The 13,409-nt window shown below is 53.4% G+C and overlaps 1 protein-coding gene across 2 annotated transcripts in view; it reads right to left on the bottom strand.

Annotated features, from left to right (window-relative positions):
- GFRA2 (GDNF family receptor alpha 2) overlaps nucleotides 1–13,409 on the bottom strand; it is a 112,318-nt gene that overhangs the window by 85,405 nt on the left and 13,504 nt on the right. The gene's annotated exons all lie outside the window — the stretch shown is intronic.

Raw genomic sequence — 13,409 nt, 5'->3', positions numbered from 1 at the left:
GTGTATTCGTGACTCACTCGAACTGCCTGGTACCCACACATGCTCTGTCCCACCCAGACTCTCCCAGTTGAGAGCTCGGTGACTGGCGCCCAGGAAGCTGGATTTCACAAGCTCTGGGTGACTCGGAGGGTGCCTTCCAAAGCTAGAGAACCAGAGACTTAGAGGAGAAGCAGAGCTGCCCCTGGCCTAGTCCCCAGACACGCACACACCCCACCCAGTCCACAACTGACCAAACCCATCCTCAGCAGAAGGCAGTTTACAGGCCTCTGTTGTCACCTGAGCATGTCCCCTGGGGGCTTCACACCCCGCCCCCTCAACTGAGAGGCCCATCTAGGTAGACCTTCCAACCACAAACAGGCCTTTCCCTGGAGGAGCAAAAGTAAGCTGCTCATCCTTCCACAAGGCTTCCTAAGCAATAGGACGCAAATTTCTCAGCTCTCCCTTCTGGCCTTCCAGGAGACTGCCACGCTTGCAACTTGTCCCTAATCCTGCTTCTGGTTGTCATGTCCACCCTCAAGCTGACCTGGGCCCCCAGGCCATGCTCTGCAGCTCGGCCACTCAAGTGGAAGTCGGAAACCTGGGCCCTAATTCTGTCTCTGCCTCTCCCAGGTGTGCGAAACTCCCAACGAAGCCTGACCCTCTCTTGATCTCATTTCCTCACCTGAAAAATGACAGGTTTTGAACTATATGGTTTTCTATGTTTTGTGACTCTTCTGTCTACTCCCATCCCCCACACACACCAGTGCAGGATGTGGAGGGCTGGAAGGAATGAGGAAGCTCCCCGTTCCACCCTGCAAACACAACAGCTGTGTGCACACAGCAACACACACACACACACACACCCCAGGGCTCACAACCACACCTGTCTCCTCCACACAGCACCATATCCCGGTCAGTCAAACAGCTGTCAGCCAACAGCTGTTTTCATGGGCTGACTACGTGCCCTAGGATCCAGCTGTGAGCTGAAAAGACAGAGCCCCTGCTCTCCAGGGGCTTTTATTCTAGTGAGAGGAAGACTGGTAATAAACACATGAGCAACTAAATAAGGCAATTTATAGTGCTGGTAAGTGCTATGAAGAAAATTAAGTAAGTGGAATTCAGAAGAGAATGGATGAGGGAGGGCCTGTCCTAGGAGGTTACATCCAAGCTGAGAACAAATGATGGGCAGGAGTGAAACATGCAAAAAAAAAGAAAAAAAAATCCAAGGTAAGAGAATCCCAAGCAAAAGGAAGAGCAGGTGCAAAGGTCCTGAGACAGACATGAGCTCGGTGTGTTTACAGGCAAAAGGAAGAGAAAGTGGCTGGAGTTTCCTAAACAAAATGAAAGTAAGAGGGAGAGGAAACCAAAGAGACAGTCAGCCGAGGTCATGTGGGACCTTGCAGGGCAGGGTAAAAACTTCAGATTTTATTTTAAGATGCAAAGCTCTTAGAGGAGTTTAAGGACACCCAACCTCATGTACTTTGGAGATGGAAGACAGAATTCCCATGAAGGGGTGTGGGCTAAAGAGGAGACCAGTTACAGGCGTTTGCAGTAGCAGGTAGAAGACAGTGACAGCTTGGGGATAGTGGTGACTGCAAAGATGTCAAAAAACAAGCCCAGTGAAGAGTAGCCCCCACATGATGCAACTAGAGAAAGCCCATGCAGCAACAAAGACCCAACATAGCCAATAAATAAATAAATTAATTAATTAATTAAATAAAATTGTTTAAAAAAGAAAAGAAAGAAAGACTCACGGATATAGAGAAAAAACTAGTGGTTATGGGGGGGAGGGGCACTATAAGGATGGGGGAGTAAGAGGTACGAACTGCTGTGTATGAGAGGCTCACGAATGTATTGCACAACAGGGGGAATATAGCCAATACTATGTAGTAACTGTGAATGAAAAGTAACCTTTATGGGGATATGTGTATAAAAACAGTTGATTGAACCTGGTGTACCCCCCAAAAAAATAAAATAAAATAATAATAAAAAAAAAAAAAAAGAAAAAGAAAAGTAACCTTTACAAATTGTACCAAAAATTTTTTTTAATTTTTTAAAGAATGTGTTCCCTGGCTAGAAAGATCCTCCCCTTCATCTCTCCATTTTTGCACACATTTTCCTGCTAGAATTGACCTGTCCCATGTGCCTCTCACTCCAGCTTCACACATCACACACCAAAAGCCAAAAGGGTCCCCAGTCTCCCCATCAGTGAGCAAGAGAAAGGCTTCAGAGCTCCCTCTGCTTATCTGAGAAGCCTAACAGAACAGGACCTCAGGGATCTTTCTCACCTCTGGGCCCCCAAACCACCGGGAGTGGTGGCTGGTGGCCGGGAGCCCCACACCACCCAGCATACAATGAAAGTTCAACTTCCCCAAGAGAAGACCAGCCAATCCCAGCATGCCCACCTGCCAGGGCTCTGCCATTACTCAAGGCCCAGGGACCCAGTGGGACCCCAGCCTTCATCCCCCACTGATCTGGTGCCCTCCCTCCTCAAACGGGCCCCAGCAGTCTCAGTCCAGCCTCCCTAACATCCTCGACTTCCTCTTCGAACTTTCCCCTCACCTCCAGCCCCACGTAGCACACGGCCACCCCAGCACTCTCTGCAGCACCTGCACTTTTGGAAGCAGGCCAACCCATCGAAAGTCAATTTGATGAATGGCAAATTCACTGCAAAGCAATTTGAAAAAAATCAATTGCTTCTGAATATCACTTTATATTTTGACACATTTTAACCAGTCAGAATTCTTTCTCCAGCTCTGCAAAAGGCATATTCATCTTGATTTTGTGTTTCTAGCAATTAAAAATTAAAACTTCATTACAGTATTTCACAGCGGAAGGGACGTTTTTAGCCACTTTTGTGCCCTTTTAAATATAGTGTTGGTGTGATTTTTTTAATATTTAGGATTTTTACCGTTCTCGTACCAATTCTCACAATGGCCTATCAGCTTTAATTCTAAATTTATAACAATTAAAAACCAAAATCGAGGCACTTCATATTGATGTGGTTCACCTTCATCCTTCGTCAGCCTTTTTTTTGTTTGTTTTTTTCGTGGTGAATGAAGGTAGGATTGGAAGCACCAATCAAAAGCTACATTTTTTTGCTGACTATGAAATATACCTTTCTTGCTCTAAGAAGTCTACATCAACTCCTGATGCTTAAATTCCAAAAAAACTGAATATATCTTAAAATACAGCAATGAAGACCATTTACAAGAATCTTCAGAAGCTATGAAAACCATTCAAATGTGAATTTCTAAAAGCTTTAAAAATAATGAAAAGAAACAAGTTTTGGCAGACCCATACATTTTGTAAAATCAGAGATTTGGTCATATAGTATACTAATTTTGGAAGACGAGACCACTGGGCAGCTTGTGGACGGCTGACCCCTGGGCCCAGAGGTGGTAGGAGTCCTGCTTTCTCCTCGGGGCCATTTCTGGGCCATTTGTCCTCCTGTGGGACTCCTGACGCCAGTCCACCCCCTACTCTTCCTTGGCACTGTCATGTACAGACTCCATCGTTCCCCGCTGCCTTTTCTTGAGAATGACCTCACATCTGGCTCACTGTCCTCCCTTTCTCCTCTCCCCAGGCACCCTGCCCAGAGGCTCCCCCTCCACATTCCATGACTCCCTGCCTGCAGAGATCTCCTCCCACCTCTCACTTGGTTCCCCTTTCCTCACTAGCACTGGTCTCAGCCTCCTTTGCTAGCTTTTCCTCCTCTGCATGGAGAGTCCCAGGCTCCCTCTCTATCTACACTCTCCCTAGGTGACCTCATGGTTCCACAGCTGTAATCACCATCTATATGCTAATGATTCTCAGTCTATACATCAACGCTGACCTCTCCCAGGACTCCAGGCTAACATCCCACTAACTAGCATCTTACATTCACATGGCTGAAAGAGAACACTGGAGCTCTGCTCCCCACCCCCAACCTGCTCCTTCCCTCATCTTCTCCATCCTAGTCAAAGGTGGTACCAGTATTGTTCAAGCCTAAATTATCAGTCATCCTTAACTCCAGTCCCACCTCTTCTCAACTCCACCTCACAATAGATGCCAGCTCCGTGCATCCTCTCCTCTCCTGTCGTAGGATGTGGGCCACTGCAAGCGCTCTTAGCTGCTCCCCCTCCCCCACGACCCACTCTCCCACAGCACAAGAGTAATCTTTTCAAAAGCATAAATCACACTGTGCTACTCTAGTACCTAAAATCCTCAAAGGATTCTCATTACTCTTAAAAGGAAATCCAAACTCCTTAACTCACCTGCCTCTGTGGCCACCTCCCAAATCATCACCGCTACCCCACTGTCCCAGCCTTCCCTAACCACTCCTTCCACCATATCTGTTCCCACTTGGGGGCTTTTCCCCAGCTGTTCCCTCTGCCATTCCCAGACATTCCCACAGCTGGATCCTTCCTGGGAGTCACACTGGCATTCCAAATCCAGAGCAGCACCTGGCACCTCTGCCCATCATCCTATTTTGATCCTTGCTTAGCATTCATCACTATCTTACTTTTTATTTTTGAGAATTTTTGTCTTGTTTGGTTTTTCTGTCTCACACTAATCAAAAGTAAGCTCTATTAGAGCAACAGACTCCTGTCTTACCCACTGAGGTATCTTCAGCACCTAGATCAGGGCATGGCACACAAAGCATGCTCCGGGAATCTGAGGGATGGACTCACACACATGCAGCTTCTGCAGAGAGGGTACCTAAGCGTCCAATGACATAAACTTCAGACTATAGGAAGCCACAAAACACACAATAATGTTCAGTCTGCTAATTTTTGTTGATCAGGAGAAGGCTGGCCTTCCATCCCTCTAACATCTCTGGCCACCGCTCCCAGGGCTTCCCTAAGAGGTCAGAAAGGGGCCGAGGGCAGTGTCTGTTCCCCAAGAGAAGGGCCACCACACCAAATTTCCCACTGAGGCTTCTCCATCCCTGCCTCCCTCCCCTCCTTCCCTCTCCACATGCAGGAGGAGGCCACTGCCAAAAACCCACAAACAACATCACCCAACACACACACCACACACACACACACCACCCACACACACACCACCCCACACACACATATACCACTCCACACACACATCCACACACATCACCCCACACACACACCACCCCACACACACATATACCACTCCACACACACCACATCCACACACACACCACCCACACACCCCACACACACCACCCCCACACACACCACTCACACACACACCACCCACACACCCCACACACACCACCCCACACACACACACACACCACATCCACACACACCACATCCACACACACACCACCCACACACACACCACCCACACACCCCACACACACCACCCCCACACACACCACTCACACACACACCACCCACACACCCCACCCACACCACCCCACACACACCACCCCACACACACACACACACCACATCCACACACACCACATCCACACACACACCACCCACACACACCACCCACACACCCCACACACACCACCCACACACACACCACTCACACACACACCACCCACACACACCACCCCACAAACACACCACCCACACAGCCCACACACACCACTCACACACCCCACACACACACCACTCACACACCCCACACACACCACCCCACACACACACCACTCACACACACACCACCCCACACACACCACCCCACACACACACCACCCACACACACACCACCCACACACACACCACCCACACACACACCACTCACACACCCCACACACACACACACCACTCACACACCCCACACACACACCACTCACACACACACCACCCACACACACACCACTCACACACCCCACACACACACACACCACTCACACACCCCACACACACCACCCCACACACACACCACTCACACACACACCACCCCACACACACACCACTCACACACACACCACCCCACACACACACCACTCACACACACCACCCACACACACACCACTCACACACCCCACACACACACCACTCACACACCCCACACACACACCACCCCACACACACACCACTCACACACACCACCCCACACACACACCACTCACACACACGCCACCCCACACACACCACCCCACACACACACCACCCACACACACACCACCCACACACACACCACTCACACACACACCACCCACACACACACCACACACACACCACCCACACACACACCACTCACACACCACTCACACACACACCACCCCACACACACACCACCCCACACACACCACCCACACACACACCACTCACACACCCCACACACACCACCCCACACACACACCACCCACACACACACCACTCACACACACACCACCCACACACACACCACCCACACACCACCCACACACACACCACTCACACACCCCACACACACCACATCCACACACACACCACCCACACACACACATATACCACTCCACACACACACACACACACCATCCCCTACACATACACCACCCACGCGTGTACCACACACACTTATACTCCCCACCTATACATTACACACACGTACACCCTTGACCCCAGTCAGACCTGCTCCTTTCTCTAGACACTCACAGGTTAAAAGAGCACACTGAGGGACTTCCCGGGTGGCACAGTGGGTAAGACTCCGCGCTCCCAATGCAGGGGCCCAAGTTCGATCCCTGGTCAGGGAAGTAGAACCCACATGCATGCTGCAACTAAAACCAGATCCTGCGTGCTGCAACTAAGACCCAGTGCAGCCTAAATAAATAAACAAACAAACAAACATATTGACACGTACGGGTGGGAGGCGCATTCTCAGAACAGTTACTCAAACCCTGCCTTCCACTGGAATAAATAAGATGAGCACGGTTCCTGGCTAAGCCGGGAGGAGCACGCCTCGGGGGCTGGGAGGGGACAGAGCCCTGCAGAGCCATCTCAGGAGCCATGAAAAGAGCCCGGAGACCCAGCCCAGAACCACGGACACCCCCGCTGCTGGCAGAGCCTGTCTATCCACCCAAGGGGAAGCACGCAGGTGCCCCTAAAAGACGCTATTTGAAGGGAACCAGAAATACCTTCCCTCCCAAGACATCACCCCAACCGTGGCACCTGAACCACTACCATTAAAAAGCCTCTCTTTGCGGTTAAATTTTGTTCTCTCCTGGTGGGTTTTTTTTTTTTTTTTCTATTCATCACAATTTCTTCCTTGGACACAAAAGCAATCAAACACGGAGCCACCTGACACCCGGACATAATCCTTCTCCAGGCTGGGGAGCCTGGGAGCAGGAGCAGGGAGTGGAGAAGAGGAACCCAAACAGAAGAGGGAAAGCGCTCGGCGCCCCTGATGGGGAAGCGAGCCTCCTGCCATAGGTCCCGGCTGCCGACCAGCACAGCCAGGCTCCCCACCCCACTCCTCCCTGTCCCCACAGTCCCTCCCCCCACCCCATACCCTCTCCTGGGCCATCAGACAAACTCTCCCTGAAGGGGAGGTGTAAGAGGTGACAGGACTGCAGCTAAGGCCCAATTTTTGTTGACACTCAGAGTCTCTGACAGCTGTTAGAAGAAGAATGTGATTTTGAAATTTAAATAACACGCTTCTGCATTCGGCTCAGGGAGACAACCTGAGGATAAGCAGTTTATCGCCGGAGCACCAAGCTGGGGGGTAGGGAGACAGGCTGCCTGTTCCCTCCGCTCCTCCCCTCCTCCCCTGCCTCTGTCCCCAAAGCCCCACTGCCTCCTCACAGGGGCGCCTCGGCGTGGGGTCTCCGAGAGGCACCAGCCGACCTACTGGACCTCACTCGCCATCTTCTGCTCAGCAACCCCGGAGAAGGAGGGGCTGGGGCACAAAGCTCCGTGGAGCCAGGGAAGGGAGGGGGCCTCCCTAGGCGTCCAGCAGAGTTAAGCCAAGCCCAGCCCTCTCCTGGCCCCCACACGGCCCCTCAGGCGGACCTTCACGGGGGACTGACTCTTGAGCCCAGGGATAAGCTTCGCCCCCACCCAAGGGCAGCTCAGCCCCTCCCCACCGACTGGCCCTGGAGCCAGGCAGTCATGCTGAGCTCCGTCACAGAGAATTCCTAGGCAGGAGACCCAGGGGAGGAGACCCCAGGGACGTCGATCTGCCATCTGCCACAAGGTCTCTAGTCATCATCCTCTGAGCCCACCAGGCCCAGAAGGTGTGCAGTTCCTGCTGCGCCTGGCCGGCCTCCGAGCCACGATGCTATCGTGCTGCCAGGAATGTCATTCCCAGCTCCCACTCTCTCTTCTTCTGAGACTTTGCTGATTTCCCCAGACACCGCCTATTGCTGCCTCCCTTGAGCTCTCAGGGCTACACGACCACCATCCATAAACCACCTCGTGGGTGTCTAAGTGGTGTCCGCCTGCCCCAGGAGCCAGTGAGGACACAGTCCTTTCAAAGCAGCGTCTTAGATAGCACCTGCACCACGCTGAGATCCAGCCCCAGCCCCACCTCTTCCATGAAGCCCTCCTGACCACCGGGCCCTTCTCTAAACCTCTGGGCCACCTGGCAGGCAGCTCCCACGGGACGCCTCAGACGTGCCTGGACCTCTTCGCCACCCTTCCTTGTGCAGCTCTATGGTTCACACGACACCACGAGCTCCCGCCAGCCCGACAGCGTCACCTGCGGCCACCACCCAGGGTGCTCCTGGGCGCTGGCGCGCTGTGGGGAGCCACGCACACATCATTGCCCATCCTCGCAGGGCTCCATTTTACAGGTGAGAAAAGTGAGGTTCGGAGTCAAGTGACTCACCCTGTGGTCAACCAGCCGGCAGGGCCGGGCCAGGATTCAACGTAGGACCAGCAGGCCTCCGAGGCCACAACCAACCACCCTCTCGTCCAGGGTCCTCGGCGGATGGGGGTCAGGAGCACAGCACCGCGTTCGGCACCCGGGGGACACAGAGAGGCACAGGTGCGGTGACACAGAGGCCAACACGCACAGTCACCCATGTGCCTCCAACACGTGAGAGGGAGCGCTGTAACAAGAACCAAGGGTGAGGGCATGGAGGGGAAGGGTGGTGTCCCTCAGGGGCCATCCGTAAGGCTTCTTGGCAGGGGTACGGTTCCCTCCTCTCCTGAACCCCCACAACGGGGGACCACTGGAGCCTCCCACCAGAACATCCCTGGGCTTCTCCTGGCTCCATCCAAGCAAGGTGACCCACCCCAGAGGCTTGTGGCCAACTGAGGCTGTCACCACGGTCGCTTCTTCCTCCAACCCACAGAAGGCCCGAGCCCAGGCCCCTCCCTGTGTCCCCACCCAGTCACAATGCAGCTAAGACCACAGAGGCTCAGCAGGAGCCCCAGGGACCTACTGTCCCCTGAAGATCGCCCAGTCACCTCCCTCTCCAGCCCCCACCCAGCACTAGCACAGGTGGCAGGCGGCCTCACGTCATCAAAAGCAACCGTCTCCCAGACGCAGGCTCCCGGCCAGCCCTGCCCCAGCCAGCCAATGGCCTTTGGAGGAATCACTCCACAGTCAGGTCTAAGAAGCTGCATATTTTAGTGCAACATGCCAGGTACTGGACCAGACATCTACCTGCAATTTCCCATTTTAGTCCTTACAAAACCGGAGGAGGTAGGTGTTGCTATCAGCCCTGTGTTGTGTAAGAAGAAACCAGGCCTTAAAGATGAAGCATCTGACTGAGGTATGCACTGGGCAGGGATGCACTAGTCTGTCTCTTCTCTTGGGGCCTCAACTTCCCTTTCTGTCAGGTAAGGGGTAGGTTTAGATGATCTTCAAGTTCCCTCCCAGCTATACAAGAGACAAGACACGTTTGCAAAAATACACTCCATGCCCACATATCCTCAATGCCTTCATCGGATGCCCGAGGCCCTGGAGGCCCCCGCCTTGCCAGTAACGCAGAGGCAGCGCTAGCTGACAGCCCAGCCCACGCCACCCGCCTGCCGCTTCTCCCTGTCCCTGAGGCACGGCCCCGCGGCCACGAGGGAAACCACTGTCTGGCCCGCCCCGGAGCCCTGCATCCTCACTTTGATGGTCTCACCGCATGTGGGTGGAGCATTCCCCTCCCCTCACTGTCCGCATCACCCCTCGCAGCCTCTGTCTGCTGGAACCATCTCTTCTTTCCCTAAAAAGCCTTTCTCTCTTCTCTCCACCTTATTCCATCCTCTCCTGCCTCCCCAGATGGGACCAGCTGGGATTCAGTATTCACAGGGTCACAGGCACTTAGGGAGGGATGGACTCTCAACTTCAGCTCCTCCACCCACGATGACCCCTCTAGAAAGCACCCTGCCTCTACTGAGCAGCCTCAGCAGACAGGATGGCTGTCACTCTGCCTGCATCCCTCCGCACAGACTCCTCTGTATCGACCCTGTTAGTAGGCATCCCCTTCTCATTTTACAAACGTCGGCACTACAGCTCAAAAAAGGCCCAACAAAGCTCAAGATCACATTCCCCTAAGTGTCCAAGCCAGGATTCAAACCCAGGACCATCTGGCTCAAGGCCACACTCCTCCTGTGCACCAGGCTGCCTCCAGAAACACTCCATTTCCTGTTTCCAAAGGCAGTCTGAATTGCTAGAAAGAGAACAAACCTCATTACAAACCTCATTTCGTCTCCATGGAATCTCCCTTCCCGTCTATAAGGCTAGGACAGGACATCTGGATTCCTCCAACAACACTGTTCCCACTGTTCAGGGCAGAGCCAGACTGCTCCCCTCCTGACCTTGGACTCGGGACTAACTGGACACCAGGAATCCCAGACCCAGTCACTGAACTGGGCAGACAGGACGGGAGGATTCACCCTTCAGGGCCTGGGCCTCAGGGATTGTCGGGGGAATCCTGGCAGCTTTCTTTGCCAACAGAATCCCAGCTGGACTGAGAAGCCCAACAGAGAGAACAGGCCAGAGGGAAAGAAGAACACGTGTCTCAGGGGGCCCTGAATTCTCAGACAGTAGATGTTAAAGAGGTAGCAGCAACTGAGCCCCAAGGATACAAGAGCACCCCTCTCCGAGTCCCTGGGCTCCGGATGGCGGTAGGGCAGCCTAGAGAATCCCCAACCCCAGCCCTCCCCCACCAGCACCACAGAGGCAGTGGAGGGGGCAGCATACAGCCACACATGCGGGGGGACGGGTGCTCTACACAGTCCTACCGGGTGTCAGCCTCCTCATCCTGAAGCATCAGTGCAGAACCTAGGGTCCCCCAGACCCGCTCTCCCCCGCCAGCGAGCCACAGGCGGAGGACGCGTGTGCTCAGACACGGAGCCCTCAGCCCACAGGGCAATCAGGCAAGGGCCTGCGACCTCCTGAGCTGCAAGCTGCTCCGCTCATCCTAGATGCCAAACACCACCATTGTCTGTGCGCCTGGATGGGAAAAAGGCTGCTCTAAGCTCATCTCTTCCTTCTTCAGAAAAGAAACATAAGGCCTGGAGCAGAGACGTGACCTGCCCAAGCCCATCAGCTGATGGGTGGCTGAGAATGCACTAGAATCGGGCTCTGGGCTCCCCATCCAGCCCTCTTTCTGCTGCGAGCCCCCCACCATGGACCGCTTGGTGTCTTGGTGGCCGGGCCAGGGCCTCCCCACCCAGCTACATGCCCGATTTTCCCCAGACAGAGCCACCCATGACCAACTCGAGTGGAGCGGCGTCAGCAGAGACAATGAAGGGGAGCCTTGCCCTCACTGTGGGGAGTGGCCCCCAGAGCCCAGGGATCCAGGACCGTGTGGGGCCCAGTTCTGCGTGAGCAGCAGGTAAAGGATGCTGATTCAGTGGGCTGCAGACCAGTCATCTCCTCATATGTCTTGTCAACATCCTTGTCCTGCAGAGTGTCAAGTCCATTACAGAAGGATTTTCTGCCAGGAAGATACTTAGTGTCAGTCCAGGAAGGAGCAGAGGCCTGGGCTCAGGTGAGGACCTCTGACCTTCAACCTTTAAAGAGCAAGCCAAAGCCATTTCTTCACTGGAGGTAAACCCACTGGCTCCCGCCCAGGCAGTAGCACCAGAGCTCATGATAGGGTGGGAAATGGGAACGTCAAGCTGCTGGGATTTCTCCATCACAGCATCCACACACCAACCATCTCCTCAGTCTGCTGGAGCCCCTGAGCACTATCTCAAAAGAGGTGGCCCGTGGTGGTTTTCTATCCAATACTAATCAGGAAGTGTGAGAATCAGAATGTCCGTGCTAGGAGGGGCCTCAGTTAGCCCATCACCTGCTGTGGGACGGGCAAGGTCTATCACAGAGTTGTCACAGTGCCACAGTGCCACAGCAGAGGCAGGATGGGAAACTCGGATATCGCCCCACTGTGGGGTATGATGGTAAGAGACCAGGGCAGGCCACTCAACACAGGGACCATCTTTGAAGTCGCCTTTCCAACCAACAGCATACCCGCCCACCACCAGGGCCCCTGGGCATGTCCAGATGGTCAGCCTTTGGCCAATGCCTCCCTTCTCATGGGGTCCAGGATTTCTCTCTCCAGGTACATGCGTATCATCCATCTGAATCCCTCAGGGCATGCATTCTCAACAGGAGAGGAGGGTATCACCCCCAAGGGAGTAAAAATGGGTTCCTGGGTAGGCAAAAAAAGTAGATATTACAATGGTTTGTGGCCCTCCAAAACTCAGCCCTATCTAACAAAATTTTATTACTTGGCATTTGCTATGGACTGAATTGTGTCCCCTCCCCAAACTCATATGCTGAAGCCCTAAACCTTCAATGTGACTGTATTTGGAGACAGGGCTTTCAGGAGGTAATTAAGATTAAATGAGGTCATAAGGGTGGGGCCATAACCCAATAGGACTAGTGTCCTTATAAGAAGAGGAAGAGACCTTTCTCTCTCTCTCTCTCCCTCTCTCCCCTCTCCCCTCTCCTCTCTCCATCTCTCCCCTCCAATCGCCCACTTCCTTCCCACCCACCCCCATCCCGACCCTGTAAAGGCACAGTGAGAAGGCTGCTGTCTGCAAACCAGGAAGAGAGCTCTCACTAGAAACCAAACCTGCCTGACCTGATCTTGGACTTCCGGCCTCCAGAACTGCAAGTTAATAAATTTCTGTCGCTTAAGCCATCCAATCTATGATATTTTGTGATGGTGGCCCCAGAACTAAGAAAGTATTTCTCTAGTTAGGAAAGAATTAATTTTTCTCCCTAGAGGGGCAACAGTGAAAAAAAGAAAAAGTTTGAGAGACATGGTCCTAGGTAGTTCTTCATTTGAAAGAGCTTAGGGTCTCACTGGAGGATCTTTCATTTCACAGTCTAGAGTAATTCTTCTCAACCGGCAGTGACTGTGCCCCCAGGGGACATTTGGCAGTGTCTGGAGACACACGGGGTTGCCACAACTTGGACTGGCATCCAGTGGGTAGAGGCCAGGGCTGCTGCTAAACGTCTCACAGTGCACAGGACTGAGGACTGACACAGAGACGATTACCGAGTCAGTGTTAACAATGCTGCTGTGGAGAAAGCCTGGTTTAGAGCGAAAGAAACTTTGGAAGGCTTCACATACTGCCACC

The sequence above is a fragment of the Hippopotamus amphibius genome, chromosome 2 (genome assembly GCF_030028045.1).
Source record: "Hippopotamus amphibius kiboko isolate mHipAmp2 chromosome 2, mHipAmp2.hap2, whole genome shotgun sequence".
In the NCBI taxonomy this organism is placed as follows: Eukaryota; Metazoa; Chordata; class Mammalia; order Artiodactyla; family Hippopotamidae; genus Hippopotamus; species Hippopotamus amphibius.
The sequence above is the reverse complement of the archived record's forward strand: the minus strand, read 5'-3'. Positions and strand labels throughout refer to the sequence as shown.